This window comes from Triticum aestivum, chromosome 7A (genome assembly GCF_018294505.1).
Source record: "Triticum aestivum cultivar Chinese Spring chromosome 7A, IWGSC CS RefSeq v2.1, whole genome shotgun sequence".
In the NCBI taxonomy this organism is placed as follows: Eukaryota; Viridiplantae; Streptophyta; class Magnoliopsida; order Poales; family Poaceae; genus Triticum; species Triticum aestivum.
This window is the reverse complement of record NC_057812.1, coordinates 122874416-122893265: the sequence shown is the minus strand read 5'-3', so window position 1 is coordinate 122893265 and position 18850 is coordinate 122874416.

The following is an 18850-nucleotide window of genomic DNA, read 5'->3' as shown; positions in this document are numbered from 1 at the left end:
TGCAAATTGGAGCAGAGAAATGGGGTCTTGTTGCAGAAATGCCACGACTTACATCATAGTCGTTAGATGCAGATCTGATGGTCAGAAATGACGGAAGGCAGACACACCATCATCACCAACTGAGTATTTTATAGGAGTTAGAGATAAAAAACAGAGTTGGTGATCATGGTGTTCCTGCCATCCTGCAATATAGGCCGTCTGATTTATATCTGACGGATAGGAAGGAAACTATGGTAGTTTTGCAAAAAGATACCCACACCCCTCTCCACATTTGCAAATAAGGCCTTCCCTCGTTCATCCTTTTCTCTCACAAGATAAACTACTCATATAAATGCATCTTGATGTTATGTGCAACGCATGGGCATCTTGCTAGTCTCTCACAAGATAAACTACTCATACAAATGCATCTTGATGTTCCGTGCAACGCACAGGCATCTGGCTAGTTTCTTTTAAAATAGTTACTGTGATAATTGGGTTGAAGTGATATATTATATGTCTGCCCCGAATGATTTCAGATTCACTACTAGTAACAAAGAAAAGGTTGTCTTGTTAATTAACAGAAAACAGGGTGAAAACTATCACATGAGGCCGGTGAAAACAATGCACATTGAGTTCAGAGTCATCGTCACTACAGCTGTGCGCGCGCGAGAAGTCTACATATCGAGGTGGATATGGAGAAAATGACGTATCTCATGTGTTTGAGCGAGGCACAGAGACCCAATGTTTGAGAGAGAAACCGATTGAAAGATTAAGATCAGATCGAGTTGTCACCCTTCTGCTGTCATTGTTGGGGTTGGGGGTGGTGGAAGTGGAGGGAGAGAAAGACGTATCGAGAGTGTGCGTGGTAGGCACATAGGCACAACTAGCGTGTGTGTGTGTGTGTGTTTGAAAGAGGAGTAGATAGTTTACTATCAAAATCGAGGTGCCACCCTACTCCTTTGGTGTCGGGTAGTGTGTGTGTGTGTGTGTTTGAGAGAGAAGCCAGTCGATAGATTAGTGTCAAGATTGAGGTGTCACCCTACTCCTTCGGTGTCGGGAAGTGTGTGTGTGTGTGGGTGGGTGGGGCACTACTAGAAAAAGGGCTGCTAGTGGCGCACTACTGGTGCGCCACTAGCATCACGCCATTAGAATCTGGTATTCTAATGGCGCACCGCTGGTGCGCCATTAGTATGGCCCACGGTGCGCCATTAGTATCTGGTATACTAATGGCGCACCACATAGAAGTGTGCCATTAGTAACAATTTTTTTTCAAAAAAAATTCAGAATTTCTTTTAATTTTTTTCAAAAAATTTCAATTTTTTCGTTTTTTTCTTAATCTCAGGTCATTATGTCTTAATCTCGGGTCAATATGCTTAATCTCAAGTCAAATCGCACTCCGTGGTCAAACTTCCCGAAAGGTCACCCATCCTCACACTACTCCAGCCCAAGCAAGCTTAACTTCAGAGTTCTATCCAACCCCAACAACAGCTCACTTCACAGGCACTTGTTGATATATCTAGCATATCAATCCTATTATACCTTGTTGATGTCTTGGACTTCGTTCATGTTCATGACTATGATGAAATTTTGAAAAATATTTTCAAACTTCCCAGTCATATTACGTATCATTTTTTGAAAAAAAAATAAAAAAAAATTCAAAACCTTTTTTTTGAATTTTTTTGCCTCTAGATCTTGAAAGCCCCATAACTTTTTTTGTGTTAGGTTTTCGGGGATTTTGAAAATGTTTAACGGGGTTCCCCCCGTTAAATTCGGATGTAACTTTTCGACTAGATGATTTTTCATATATAAAACTTTCCAAAGAGATTATGCCCATTTTACAAATTTCCAAAGAGATTTTGCAAATAAAGTCGAAATTTATATTTGTAAATTTTCCCAACAACTAGACCACATATCACATGGCAAACTTATTTTCTTTTATTTTTTTGACATTTTTATCATTTTTTATTTTTTTAAAACTGAAAAGGTGGTCCACAGGGGGGTGCATTCGGTGGAAGCCGGGCAAACTAGTAATGGCGCACCGTGGGGTGGTGCGCCATTAGTAGTTAAACTAGTAATGGCGCACCACACCCACAGTGCGCCATTACTAGTTTTGAAAAGAAAATATAAAAAAATTTGAAATTTTTTTTGAATTTTTTTTTAAAAAAACGTAGTAATGGCGCACCAGTGGACAGTGCGCCATTACTAGTTAAAAACTAGTAATGGCGCACTGTCCACTGGTGCGCCATTACTAATTTTTTTTATTTTATTTTACTTTTTTTCAAAACATCTAATGGCGCACCGTGGGTGTGGTGCGCCATTACTATGTCAACTAGTAATGGCGCACCACACCCACGGTGCGCCATTAGTAACAATTTTTTTTTCAAAACTTCTAATGGCGCACTGCACACTAGGTGCGCCATTAATAATATATTACTAATGGCGTACTTGTATGTGGTGCGCCATTGCTATATTCTAATGGCGCACCACACACGTGGTGCGCCATTAGTGACCATTTCATCTATAGCCATTTTCCTAGTAGTGGGGGGGGGGCAGTGACACTTACATATCTCTACTCTTATAAAAACAGAGTTGGTGATGATGGTGTTCCTGCCATCCTGCAATATAGGCCATCCGATTTATATCTGACGGATAGGAAGGAAACCATGGCAATTTTGCAAAAGGATACCCACACCCCTCTCCACATTTGCAAATTAGGCATTCCCTCGTTCATCTTTTTCTCCCACAAGATAAACTAATCATACAAATGCATCTTGATGTTCCGTGCAACGCATGGGCATCTTGCTAGTAGGGATAAGGAGTTTGTGTGACCCATATCTATATTAAGGGCTAGGTAGATAGGATGTGTGCGAGGCATACTTAAAGCATCACGGAGATAAACAAACGGTGTGCATGCAAGTGCCAGAAAAAATGAAGCGATAAACAATGTCTACGCGTGAGAGAGAGAGATAGAGATAGAGAGAGAGGGAGATCTCAAAACAAAAGGTGCTCTGCTGGAATCCCATTGTATGTATTCATATGGTTCCGGAAGTCGAGTTAACCTTAGGCATAAATGTGAGAGACATAATTATCCTTTGAGACATTAGTGGCTGTGGGTGGTTGGAATTAAAGGGGTGGGCATGTTCGACAGAGAGAGCTGTGTGTTTATGTGTGAGAAACTTGTAGGATGGGGTAGAAAGATGAATTCTAACCTTGACGGAGGGAGAGAAATACACGAAGTGCGCGTGTGTGATTCCGATGCCCACGGGGAAATGAGATATGTATGCGTGTGAGAGAGATTGCACAATTAATTCATGTATCACTATATAGCGATCGTGGATGTGCATCGCTTGAACATAAATCAATATCTACTTTGTATCATGGCCAAAGGTACAATATAGATTCAACACTATAAAGATTGGACACTCACATATCACATTTTTTCTATCTAAATAGACATTTTCAATTATGCATGCCAAAGTGACAGTGATGTTTCTTCAAACAACCAATGTAGCTATCATGTACATGCACCATTGTTACTCTTGGATTCAAATTCATTAGTCTTGGATGATTTAAGGTTCTATTATGAAGTAATATATGTAATATTCATATATGAATTCAACAGGTACGCAATTTATGAAATGGAGGCTATGTAATGATATGAGGTAACACTTTTAAGTAGCGGACTACAATATCCATTTCTTTTGTGGGACTACAATATCCATTTATTTTTGTCCGCCTCTACACTAACACGTCAATGCATTATGTTTAAAATAAATAACCAATGGCACTAAATTATCTATTTACACGAGAAATACATAGGCTGAGCGTTTGATCCCTTTTTTTGTGAACGCGCCTCTACACCCATATGATTGGCCGCACCCATGTGAACGACCAAGTTATCGGTGCATCATCCCTATTTATTGTCTTTTTTTCTAGGGTGGACTTCACACCAGTTATTAACTACTGATGCGTGCCCCGTGTACACAGTCTCGCATGACCTTCCCGCTAGCACAGTCTAAACTTAGTTGAAACTGGATACGAAAAATCCCGCGTGCGGCAAAATCTCCTGCCTCCTTCTAAAATTTCCGCCACCTAGTCTTTAGCATGCGAAATTCCCCTTTTGTCCTTGGTGCACGGAGAACAACAGTAACAATACCATCCTCATCTACATAATAGGCCGGGGCTGCTTTGGTAACTTCTGTTCCCCCACCACACGGCAACCCCATTTCCTCTCCCCCTCCCACAAAAAAAGACTAACTCCACAACACGAGAGCATCTTACATCACGCCGTCCATACTTCATCGACCTTTCTACCCCTCCCCTCTCGAAACCCTAGACTGCTCATCCACCAGCGTACCAGAGCCCATTCACTGCCAGCGGCGGCCACCTCGCCGGATCTGCTTCTATGGCCGCATCTACCCCTCCCACCTCCTCTAGAAACAAGTAGACTGCTCATCCACCACTGTACCACAGCCTATTCAGTGTCAGCCTTCTCCACGACACCGGATCTGCTTCGCCAGTACTCTCGTCAACCGCAGCGCATCTACAACAGCTCATTCGTACTCCCCACCAAAGACGCTTCGTCCACACCCCCTGGAGCCACCCCACCGATGGCCTCTGATACTCTTCGCCGACACCTTCCTCAACCCTACCGGGCCGCTTCACCGACACCATCGTCAACCCTACCGGAGTAGCTTCGCCTATACCATTCTAAACCCTACCGGGGCCGCTTTGCCAACTCACAAGTCCACGGCCAGAGATCCTCTTTGTCGCACCCTCATCCAACCTACCAAAGCAGCTTTTGACGCCCCATCCATGGCCGTAGATCCGCATCATCGACAACATCCTTAACCCACCGAAGCAGCTTCACTGACGCCCTCGTCCACGGCCACAAACCCGCTTCACCCGCACCGTAGTCCACCCTACCGGAGCCGCTCCACAAACACCTACTCCACGGTTCTAGATCTCCTTACTGGACCCCGATAGCAAGCGCAGTGTCATCACCTTGACGTTTCTAACCTGATTCCCACCGCCTGGCAAGATGCCAACCACGCACCATGGCCTAGGTACTTGTCACCTTTAAACCCGTCCAACATCACCTGCCCGATGTACTTCAAACATACTAACATGTCACTATTACCTTTATGCAGCTAGCAAAAACTACAAGGACGATGTTTCTTCTGGATCTAACAGCTTGGCCAACCAAGATCCTGGACTGAGGCATTGCTATGATCTTATAAGTGCGTCTCTCTCTCTCTCTTGTATTGTTGTGTGCCTGCCGGCGTGCTTTGCTAGGATTTTCGTCAAGTAATCCCTTTGTGCATACAATGATTTCTACTACTGGCTGCTAAATTAGATATGTAGATGTCATACATGATACTACCTCGTACCTCCGTTCCTAAATATATGTCTTTCTGGAGATTCCACTATAGGCTACATATGGAGCAAAATGAGTGAATCTACACTCGAAAATGCATCTATATACATCTGTATGTGGTCCATACTAGAATCTCTACAAAGACATATATTTTGGAACAGAGGCAGTACATTACACAAAATCATAGGTGGCATGTAGGAATTCCAGTGCACTACATAAGGCTCCCTTAGAGTGCCTGCTAGTCCAGCACACAGAGTCATGGCTAGTTCATGCTATGCACACAATCATTAATAGGTGGTTTAAATATGCGCAAGGGATATGCAATGTATTATCATGTAGAGGTGTCTGAAATTAGCCGTGTCAACTTGAAGATAGGGTTACACAATGAAAACGTATAAGATGTATGTGGCAATTTCATGGAGCATCGCAAAAAAGGAGAGGCGGCGGTAAGCCTATACAGTGTGCTATGGTAGGTCACTCCTCCATTGCAATCATCATAACATGTTATTTGTATGTCAGTTCTATTTGCCAATTTTCTAAGGGATAGTTATTACGAGTTGTCCTAAGAAAATAAGCACCTGTGAATATAAGCTCTAGGTAATAAGCCAACCAGTTCTTTTAATCGCCTTTCTTTTCAGCTTATCTTTGGTATGATCAGTGAAAAGTCTAGATTGCATTATATTTTTTCATTTTGCTGCCCATATGAAAAATAACTTGACTTGCAAACATCACAAATTGAACCCAGTGCAGTAATTAATATGATAGGAAAACAGACCATCACTATTTGTTCAAAATGCAAATACAAAGATACCATCTACTTGGCACAATCTACTTTGGTCAATGTCTTCCATAGAGATCCTATTGCCTAATTTAAACGAAGAATCCATGACCCACATTTAAATCAAGAACAATTATTTATTGAAACTCGATGGTCCAAGTGGCTGGTTATTATCATATAGCAGCACCACCTGAAAGCATCATATAGCAGCAGCAGCTCATAGAAACTCATCATACAACAGCAGCATCAGTGTGCAATTCATCATATACCAGCAGCAGCTCATAGCAATTCATCATATAGCAGAAGCAGGAGGAGCTCATAGCAATCTGTTATATAACTAAGACAAGAGGCAAACAAGCCATTATGTTCGTCCACACAGATTAAATTATCTAGGCCATTAATTTTAGTTATAAATGGTCGAGATCTAAAGATATAAGCGTTACATAGAAATATTGTGTACGTGCATTGGTTTGGACAAACAAAGTCTGTCACGTACGTATCCACTACTATGGAAAGTACAACCACAATTATGTGCAGGGGAAGGACATCCTTTTTTGGATACTAATACTATGAGAAAAATAATAAAAGGAAGCCACACTACACATGGGCAACCCGCCACTTCTTGGCCATTGGAGAGGATTCCTTTGTACCGAGAGATTTCATTGACTTCCCTTAAAAAAATCCTTGCTTGGCTATCCCAATCCCTGCTGACTTGCAGCTGTGACCTCCTCGACACGCAGCACTTCCCTGATTCGCCTTCTTCAATGGAGCACGGCAGCCTCTGGTGCCTTCTTCAATCAAGCACGGCACCCTCTCCATGTTGGAACGGGGTCGTAGGTCGACTATGAACATCTCCGATGAGGCTTCCATCACCAGCTACCCTATTTCTTTGTCCCGAGGGACACGCATCACCTATTCGCCTGAGTCCTTCCACCCATTACCAATTGGCATTTGCGAGCGTTGATGACGAATCCAATTCACATAATCCAATTGGCATTTGCCAGCGTTTATGATGAATCAATTTTTTGATGTCAGTAGGTCCCGTTTGTGACTTTGCAATCAAAATTTTGTAGGTATGATTCTTAGATCATGCAATCTCCACAACATTTATCTACGTCAGCTGATTATAGTGTATTAATGGGTTTCATCAGGGTTATTTTCCGCAGGATTGGTGATCTACAAGAAAATTCTATTCTTGCAGCAGTTAATGTTGACTCAATTCCCTGTCCTAGATTGAGAGGCCTCTCATTTACTCTCGTATGTTCGCTAGGAGCCATCCTCTCATGGTTTCTCCGAATTGTTCACTAGCTCGTCGATGAAAAGCCCACTAGATCTAACATTTTCTTCTTAGGTACTAGGTTTAAGGTGGAACCGGAGGAGAATTTCTGCACTAGCCTCAGACTCGCCAATGTTGGTCTAAAGATACAACGCATGGTCTGAGCGTGTGGGTGATCTCAGTGATTGGACTTCCTCATTAGGCTATGGCCTTGGTTGCAGTTGAGGCCACTAGCTCTGGTGCAACGATAGTTGCCATGTCTAACCGAGCATTCAATGCGGCAAAGGATCAGGCAAGTTTCTGGCAGTGCTGGATCTACAATACATGGTCATGTCCGCAAGAGAGAGGAAGATGACAAACGAACAAAACGTGTCATGGTTTAATCTTTCAGCAGCCAACTGGTATGTTAGTTTGAAAGCACATGATCGTACCAGCTGGCCAACATATATATTTTTGTAAGAACTTAAATACACATGTTATTATGCTGTAGATGGAATATGCATCAATATCATATATATCTGTGATCATTTGGTTAAATAGTAACATATTTATTTCTTATAGGCATATTATTACTTGGAAAAACATTATGCACGCATGTTACTAAACCAAGAAAAAAATTAACATGTAGGGTCCTCTGACATGGTACGTACGTACATAGCATGAGCAGTATATTAATCCTATATATTTACGAACATCTATCGTGGACATAAACAGACTTAGCGGGCAACCAACAGAAGGACAATGGTAGTAACCATATGAAAACTAAGTAAGCGCAACCCCATTGAAACATCCCATATACAGCAACATTGTTGGACATACTGCGTTGATGCGAGCGATTGTTCAATCATCCCTACAAAAAGAAAAGCCACTGAATAATTTGTGATGTTAAGCTAGACCATATATGTAAGCACAGTGGATCAAGATTTTGAGTCAGATTGATGAAAAAAGTACTAGATTTTCATATTAGATGGTCAAAGAAGACGACTCAATTTGTATGTGAAGTTAAAAATAGTAAATAAAAAAATCATAAGTCAATTTTCGTTATAGAAAGTTCAACTATTGGACTCAAATATAAACTACAACATCTAGATCTGAGTAAGAAATAAAATAAATTAGTAATCTGATATCAATTGATTAAAACACAAGTTGTTGTAGAAAAACATTGAAAAAAATAGAACCTATGACAAGATGGTGCCTACAATGACAACTAAAGCAAGAGGATATTGCTGGTGACGTGCTTTCAGTGGGAGGAGACGTTCCCGTCGACGACGAGGCGCCTACGGTGACTTCGTAAATTTTAAGATGTTATGCCGGCCCAGTCTCTCAAAGGTGCCCATAAGGGTAGGGTGTGCGTGTGTGCGTTCACAGGGGGTGAGTGTATGTGCGTATTTATGAGCACTTGCGTATGTAGTGTGTTCAAAAACAGTAAGAGGATATTGCCAAAGCATCTAGACCATCCATGCAAGATCGAGAGGAAACCAAAATTGCAGGGACACAGAATAGGAAGAGGGCATGAAGTTTAGGAAAAATAATTCATGGTAATTTTTTTTGCATTGTAGGACGCTAAATAACCTCAATGTCATTAGTTAGGCACTTCCTGTCACACGCCTATGTCCTTAACATCAATGGTACACTTAATAGAAAGATTTTAGCCAGATCTTGATCATATTTCGTTAAGGGGCACATTTCAACTACAATTCTTTTATGAAGTTTTAGAGATATACCCATGACAAGTTGGTGGCTAAGATATAAATTTTTAGCCTTGGCTTCATAATGTTTCATCAATATGATCATTTCAACTACAATCCTTTTCTATATTTTAGAATGATTTATCTATGGTAACTCGGCAGCTAAAATAACTATTGGCCCTCTGAGCAAATATTGGTGGTGGTAAATAGTGATGAATGAAGAGAAGTAGAAGAGAATACGAAAATTAGTATGGAATTATATGGTTTGCATTGTAGAATGTAGATCCTTATCACATTGATGTGCCCAAAAACATAACAAGTCTAGCCGCACAAATGCGCGGGTAACCCCGCTAGTTCATCATATAGCAGCAGCAGGAGCAACTCATAGCAATTCATCATACAGCAGCAGCAGCAGCAGCAGGTTATAGCAACTCATCATATAGCAGCAGCAGCAGCTCATAGCAATTTATCATATAGCAGTAGCATCTCATAGCACTTCATCATATAGCAGCAGCAGGAGCATCTCATAGCAATGCATCATATAGCAGCAGCAGGAGCAGCTCATAGCAATTCATCATATAGTGGATCAGAATGAAAATTTTGCAAAAAATCAGAGGAGATCCTCACCTTGTTGGGTGATCTCATCCTTCAACAACACCTCAAGGCCACGACCTAGGAGGAGGGGAGGGGGAATAAGGTGCCTTCTGCTACAGTGTGGCATCAGCCATAGTTGTGCGGCGCCCGCCGGAGTAGTGCGTTGGACGGACCACAGTGGAGCAGCTGCTGGAGACCATGAGAATGAGGGGCGGCGCCAGAGGGAGGAGTAGCCAGGGAGATTTGCCCCTACCTGCCGGCCATGTAGCCTAGCTGGACAGAGCATCGTCGAGGACCAGGCCAGATGGGACCAGAGGCGGCGACTCGCTGGAGGAACCCTAGGGTTGGAGGCAGGGGATCGAGGTAGAGGGAAAGGGGAGAGGAGATGCAAGAGGGCAGGGCAATGAACACTTTCGTTTTTGTTTTTTACTTGAGGGTCAGGTGTGACGCGAGCGTGAGCAGTTGCATTTTGAGTGTAATATAGGCAAACAACAGAGTCATTTCACTATTCCCCTTCCCTTCAATTTTTAGTGAGCTTCTACCCGAAACACCCCCCTTCAAAGCGAAATAAGTAAAGCCCAAGCCCATAACTCAAAAATAACTGATTTACATCTTTTGTGGCTTATTTTGACAATAAGCCCTGAAAAGGCGGAATCGAACTGGCCCTTAACCTGCAATTCAATTGTGTGTTTAATGATGAATCACTCTTGCCTGCTATAGTGTACATTTAGGCATCATCATACATGGCATAACCTAATACATGTGGATTCCATTGTAGAATCTGGAATATGCAATATTTATGTTAGTTCATACATTGCACATGATGTTTAAATGCCCCTTAAATCTGGTCAGTCAAGTGATGGTCTTTAAGCCTCCTTCTTTGATTCTTTTCTTGATATGTAAGATTTTCTCACACATCTGTTCAATTGTTGTTTGCACCAGCCAGCCATAGTAGGACTGTTTGCTTTGATTACTTGTTGTTCTTGACCGAACACTCTAACAGAGCTTGTCAACAATTTAAACACTAAGGGCTGCTGTAGTGGGGCCTTGTCTAACTCATAGGTGACATAAAGGTTTGGCTGTACACTAAAGTAGGCTCTCCAAGAGTACCCGGAGATCCAGTTCGAAGGTATGCCTAGTTTTTACATAGTGCAGACATAGTAAATGCTCATTTCATTGTGTGCAAGTGTAAGAGATGTGGCATGTTTCATTATGTGGTATTGTTTTGTTATAATCGCATCCTTTTATGTTGTTCATAGACTGGAAAGTATGCATATTTATCTTCCAAGGAGACGAGTAACTAGTTTGTGTGACCTTGCAGAGGGGGTGCAATCAAGATAAGATTGAGGATTTCCATGTACAAGATGTTAGGAAGGATCCTTGCAAGAGAAGTAAGAGCTGCGCTGAGCCTCTTCAACCAGTTAAGGTAGTCACTGTATCCAACTCAACAGTTCAATTCCTTGTTTGTTTCAGGCATAGTTAATTTGCTCTTTTCAACTACTTTATTTGTCCTCAGTTAATGAGATGCCCAAACAATGATGCCTGATGTTGGGTACTTGTATAACTCTTAGTTTACATAATCAAAGGCCTTACCATTTAATTACTCTAGGGAAGTGTGCCTGAAGCTTAGAAATCTATTAACCAACTATTATTGCATGAGGCTCACAATCTAGTTTATACTAGGCTAATGATTACATAGTTTTGCTTGTTGTAGTAGGTTTGTATGAATCCCTCTTCTGTTCATTATGCTCCCTAAGACTTTAATTGAGCTACAGAATGGCCAACTGCTTGCTTACTTATACGCAACATGCTGTACAAATTTGTAACTTGTCTGTGTTTTGGATTGGGCCCCAACATCATGCTCCTCTCGTGAGCTAAGAGAGATTGTTGTATGCAGGCTGCACAAACTACCTTTTTTTATAATTTTTAAAATATCACCTGCTTATGCTTCATGACGTTTAACATTATTGTTAGTCCTGTTTTGCCATGTACAAAATAGTCTGTCTTGCTTGCTTCACCGTTGTAACTATATTTTTGCCCTAGTCATGTGTACTTACAGAAACATTTCAGGATGAAGTGACATCAACACAAAGATCTGCGAGCAGTGTGGCATGGCCGTTACCGAATGATTTTGGATTGGAATTGGAATGTGCTGATGTTCTCGAGCATCAACTAGAGGTGGCAAGACAACGTGTACATGATTCTCAACTTACAATCAACAAGTTGAGACTGGACATGCAAGTATTAGATGCAGGAGTCAAAAAATGAAACAAGACACTGAGGTAACCACGAAGGAATTGGAGATTTTGCAGACTGAAATTTGTGTTATCTGAATCCAGCCAATCCTTTTTTCTTAAGAGATTATAGTTCAAATGGTAAGTTCTGTTGATGCGTGTCCATGATGTATGAGGTTTATTTGTCTAGTGTACGTAGTTTGCTGTTTGTGTACGCTTTATAATCACTGGTGCTGAACTATAATGCCCAGTGTGTATATTTGGCTGTAATTTCTTTATTGTATAGTGTAGGATTGTTCTATGTTTCTATGCTTTTTATTGTATAGTGTATGTTTTTAGAGGCGTTATTATAGAGTCGGATATTTGTTGAATATGCTATATCATTGAAATGGGGCCTAACACGCCCAAACATTTCCTGGGCGCCATACAGACAAACAAACATGTGCAGTCAAAGAGGGCCTTAATTGGGCTGGTCAAAATAATATTAAGTGGATCCCAAATGGGCCCACCGTAACAACGGCTCTTAGCAAGCTGTCAACAGGCCTAAAGCTTGATAGAGCCGTATAAATGGAAATGGCCTTGCCGGCCTTTAGCAAGCCGAAATGAAATGATGCCTTGCGGAATGTCCCTTTTACTTTAGCGAGCTGAAATGATGCCTTGCGGAATGTGGGCCCCTAATGGACCTAAAGTCAAAGTCCCAACTGTTGTGCGGGCCCTTAACAGGCCAAAAGACAAAATGGGCTAAGAGTTGGCGCCTTTACCAGATGGGCCGAGGACAGGCCTAAAGTCACAGCAGGATAGAATTGGCCCAACTGCAGAATGGGCCGAGAAAAGGCCGAAAGACGTTCCGGGCCGTTAACGGGCTGGAATTGACGATGGGCTGCTAACAGGCCAAAAGAAGCTCTGGCCGCAATTGGGCCCAAAAACGCAGCGGGCCGTTAACGGGCTTAAATTGTTGAATCTAGAATGGGCCTTTGATGGACCGATTCTGTGTAACTTGTACGGGCCATACTTGTAAATGGGCCTGAGTCAAGTAGGCCGCTAATGGGCCGGCCCACTTATTTTGATAGGCCCGACCTTTTCACCGGAATGGGCCTCTATTGGGCCGTGCCATGTGTCGATGTATCACAGGCGCCTCCTATCCAATGAGTGGATGACATCTGTCCGAACATTGGGCTGACACGTGTTTCCTTGGGCCCATGAGAATTTTACACGTGGAAAATTCCCATTGGTCCGGGCTGTTAACGGGTTATCGGATCCAAAACCGGACCCGACAGCTTAACAGCGTCCGTTACGATGGATGCCACGTGTCGGTCACCCTTGACGAAAGCACTTCTGTGACACGCGATTTATCGTCACGGAAGTGGTGAAGGAGTCCTGGATTAGGGGGTCTCCAGACAGCCGGACTATATCCTTTGGCCGGACTGTTGGACTATGAAGATACAAGATTGAAGACTTCGTCCCGTGTCCGGATGGGGCTCTCCTTGGCGTGGAAGGCAAGCTTGGCAATACGGATATGTAAATCTCCTCCCTCGTAACCGACTATGTGTAACTCTAGCCCCCTCCGGTGTCTATATAAACCGGAGTGTTTAGTCCGTAGGACAACATACAATCATACCATAGGCTAGCTTCTAGGGTTTAGCCTCTACGATCTCGTGGTAGATCAACTCTTGTAATACTCATATCATCAAGATCAATCAAGCAGGACGTAGGGTATTACCTCCATCGAGAGGGCCTGAACCTGGGTAAACATCGTGTCCCCCGCCTCCTGTTACCATCCGCCTTAGACGCACAGTTCGGGACCCCCTACCCGAGATCCGTCGGTTTTGACACCGACATTGGTGCTTTCATTGAGAGTTCCACTTTGCCGTCGCCATAAGGCTTGATGGCTCCTCTGATCATCGGTAACAATGCGGTCTAGGGTGAGGTTTTCCTCCCTGAACAGATCTTCATATTCGGCAGCTTCGCACTGCGGGCCAACTCGCTTGGCCATTTGGAGCAGATTGAGAGCTACCCCCTGACCATCAGGTCAGGTTCGGAAACTTAAACTACACTACCGACATCCACGGAGACTTGATCTTCGACGGATTCGAGCCCATGACAGGTGCGACGCACGATCACGACGAGTATGTTTTAGCTCTGCCGTCGGATAGTGTTTGGGAGATCACACCTGCAACTACTCCGTCCTTCAATCCGGAGCAAATTGTGCCATTCGAGGATGGGTGGATAGACCCCGCCATGGAGGCCGCACTCTCAGTGGCGATAGATCCGGATACTGACTTCACCCCTTATGAGAGCCGTGTTGCCGAACCACTGGATTCGTCTCCGGCCACAGACTCCAAGCCGCCTACGTCCATGCCTATCGAATCCGATTGGGCACCGATCATGGAGTTCACCTCCGCGGATATCTTTCAGCACTCACCTCTTGGCGACGTGCTAAATTCATTAAGGTCTCTCTCCTTGTCAGGAGAACCTTGGCTGAACTATGTCCAGCTAGAATGGGATGCGGACGATGAAGAAATTCGCTCCCCACCCACCACCCACTTAGTAGCCACTGTTGACGATTTAACCGACATGCTCGACTTCGACTCCGAAGACATCGACGGTATGGAAGACGATGCAGGAGACGAACAGGAACCACCGCCCACAGGGCGCTGGACCGCCACCTCATCATATGATATATACATGGTGGACACCCCCAAAGAAGGCAATGTCGACGAGACAGCGGAGGATGACCCCTCCAAGAAGCAACCCAAGCGCCAACGTCAGCGGCGCCGCTCTATGTCCCGCCATAGCAAAAGTAGTGATACCGTCACAAGAGACAATAACACTCCGGATAGTGCCGAAGACGACAACAATCTCGTCTAGCATGATTTAGTGTGGGAGGGTAAACAAGCTAGCCCTCTAGAGCGGGCAACAGATGGAGAATCGGAGGAGGACAATTACATGCCTCTCTCTGAAGACGAGATGAGCCTCGGAGACGAAGAATTTGTCGTGCCTGAGGATCCCGTCGAGCAGGAGCGCTTCAAGCGCCAGCTTATGGCCACATCAAATAGCTTGAAGAAAAAGCAACAATAGCTTCAAGCTGATCAAAATTTGCTAGCAGACAGATGGACCAAAGTCCTGGCGGCCGAGGAATACGAACTGGAGTGCCCCCCCAAGAGTTACCCAAAGCGCAGGTTGTTACCTCACCTCAAGGAGGAAGCATTGAAACATGCATCACCAGCGTATGATGCGGCTGACGGGCCACCTCGTGGCCGAGACAGAGAGGCATTTCAGCCCGAAGTCCAGCCCGCACCTCGCCGCCAATCGAACAAAAATACCAAGGCCCGGGGCAACACCCGGGACCTGAGAGACATATTGGAAAACAAGGCAAAACATGCAAGATCGATCTACGGTTCACAGGGGCGCGCACCAACGCGCGACGATGATCGTCACGCCGGATACACTAAAAGCAAATCCGGCCGAACCGAACACGGCAGACAAGACTCGTATGAACAGCGTCGTGATATAGCCCGGCATAGAGGCGCCGCTCACCCCTTATGCTTCATTGATGAAGTAATGGATCACGAATTCCCAGAAGGGTTTAAACCCGTAAACATTGAATCATACGATGGTACTACAGACCCCGCAGTATGGATAGAAGACTTCTTCCTCCACATTCACATGGCCCGCGGGGATGACCTACATGCCATCAAGTATCTCCCGCTAAAACTCAAAGGGCCGGCTCGGCATTGGCTCAGTAGCTTGCCAGCAAACTCCATCAGAAGTTGGGAGAATCTGGCAGAGGCATTCCTGGACAATTTCTAGGGCACTTATGTGCGGCCGCCGAACGCTGACGATTTAAGTCATATAACTCAGCAGCCAGGGGAATCGGCCAGGAAATTCTGGACCCGGTTCCTAACGAAGAAGAACCAAATTGTCGATTGTCTGGATGTAGAGGCCTTAGCGGCATTTAAGCATAATATCCCTGACGAATGGCTCGCCCGGCACCTCGGCCAAGAGAAGCCAAAATCCATGGCAGCCCTCACGACACTTATGACCCGCTTCTGTGCGGGCGAAGATAGCTGGTTGGCTCGTAGTACCAATACAACAAGCAAACCTGGCATATCAGAAGCTAGGGATAGCAACGGCAAACCACAACGCAACAAACACAAGCGCCGCAAATATGGTGAAAATGTCGACAATACGGCAGTTAATGCCGGGTTCAGGGGCTCAAAGTCTGGTCAGCGGAAAGGGCCACCCAAATATAAAAATCCGGGTCCATCTAGTCTGGACCGCATACTCGATTGCCAATGCCAAATTCATGGCACCCCAGAAACGCCAGCCACCCATACCAACAGAGAATGCTGGGTCTTCAAACAAGCTGGCAAGGCAGGCCCCAAAGACGAAGAGGGGTCTCAAAGCGACAATAGCGACGAAGAGCCCAGATCACCGAACACAGGAGGGCAAAAGAAATACCCCCCATATTCAACCGGTGAATGTGGTAAATACCACCCAAATTGCCGACTCGAACCAGATATGCACCCTTAGGGATGGCGACTCAACAGAACTAGCCGTCCCACAATATAAACTAGGGCTGATCACCTTCAACCGCATGGATCGTCCGGCTAATGCCAATCAGGGCAATCCAGCCGCACAAATCCTTGACCCAATAGTAGACGGGTTCCACCTCACTCGAGTCCTTATGGACGGAGGTAGCAGTTTAAATCTGCTTTACCAGGACCCAGTGCGCAAGATGGGCATCGATCATTCGGCGACCAAACCCACTAAAGCCACTTTTAGAGGCATCGTACCAGGTATGGAGGTTAGCTATACAGGCTCCATTGCCCTTGAGGTAATCTTCGGATCACCAAAAAATTACCGCATCGAAGAGTTAATCTTCGAAATCGCCCCTTTCCGCAGTGATTATCAAGCACTGCTCGGGCGAACCGCGTTCGCTCGATTCAACATGGTGCCACATTATGCCTACCATAAACTCAAGATGCCTGGTCGACGCGGCGTCATCACAGTTCATGGCAAGGTCGAGCCTTCCTTCGGCACCAACAAATACACCACTGCCTTAGGAACAGAAACAACGAGCAACACCTTGCAGCCGAACCTTGAGTCGACGTCCAGGCTCTCGGAAACCGTCATGGGGCTCCGAACTACTTCGCGGAAGGATACCCCGGCTCGTCCAGAGCTCAACTAAACACTCCGGTGAAGGCCATGACAGGCCGAACTCAGCGGTTCAACCGCCCCCTGGCATGTAAACATTTCTTATATTTCCTTCACATGTTCACCTTTGCACCGACCAGGACGGACTACACGGAGGCAGCTTGAACGCATTAGGGAATCCTTAAACATTCCCGGCAGTGACCCTCCGGCTATATTACGGATCCGCACTCAACCTCTCCCCCTGGTCACAGCAGGTTCGGCTATCACAACCCCTTTTTATCACATTACTTGTACCCATACGCATAGACGTATTATTCAAATACAACATGTGGATTTATATGACGTTTACCTGCTGATTATTTCATATCGAAATCATTTTGTCAAGTGGCATCTATACACAGTGATATGCCTTAAATATGCCAGGGGCTTTGTTTTTCCCGTAACACGACAATAAAAGTCCGAACACCTTCATGGAAGTTCGGCACCCCGAACCTATAGCATTATATGCATCAGCTCCGAATCATGTCTTGGGTCAATAGTTGGGTTTGCCCGACTCCCATGTTTTGGTACCTTACGTTCCGCTATATCAGCTAAGGTAGCACTGGGAGAACTACTGCGATTGTGTCCCTGTTCTTCTGGATGAGCACCTCAGTAGAGAAAGCCAAAAACTGACTGTCATGATACGGCGAGAGCTGGTCAGCTGTTCGAGCGGTTACAGTTGATCGGTGCAGTTCAATCAGCTCTTTCAATCGATCGGTGCTACCTCTTGAGCACTGTGTTGGATTTCCCCGAAGAGGAGAGGATGATATAGCAAAGTAGCATAAGTATTTCCCTCAGTTTTTGAGAACCAAGGTATCAATCCAGTAGGAGGCTACGCGTGAGTCCCTCGTACCTACACAAAAAACAATAGCTCAATGCAACCAACGCGCTTTGGGGTTGTCAATCCCTTGACGGTCACTTACGAAAGTGAGATCTGATAGAGATGATAAATAATATTTTTGGTATAGAGATGCAAAGTAAAAAGTAAAAGGCAAAGTAAAAGCAAAGCAAAAATAAAGTGATGGAGATTGATATGATGAGAAAGAGACCCGGGGCCATAGGTTTCACTGGTGGCTTCTCTCAAGAGCGTAAGTATTCTACGGTGGGTGAACAAATTACTGTTGAGCATTTGACAGAATTGAGCATAGTTATGAGAATATCTAGGCAAAATATTGGGTTGTCTCCCAACAAGCGCTTTTCTTTAAAGCCTTATAGCTAGGCATTGGTAATTTTAATGATGCTCACAAGAAAGACAAGAATTGAAGCACAAAAGGAGCATCATAAAGCATGTGACAAACACATCTATGTCTAACATACTTCCTATGCATAGGCATCTTAAAGGAAAACAAATTATTATAGCAAGCAAAAACTAGCATATGCAAGGAAGCGGAAAGAAACAATAGCAACCTCAACATAACGAGAGGTAATTTAGTAACATGAAAATTTCTAAAACCATATTTTCCTCTCCCATAGTAATTACATGTTGGATCATAAGCAAATTCAACAATATATGTATCACAAAACATATTCTTAATAGGATCCACATGTATGCAAAGTTGACACTCTTCCAAAATAGTGGGATTAACATTAACTAAAGTCATGACCTTTCCGAACCCACTTTTAATATTATTGCAAACATTATAATCAATCTCATATTCATCATGGGGTTTAAATAAATTTTCAAGATCAAAAGAAGAATCACCCCAATCATGATCATTGCAACAAGTA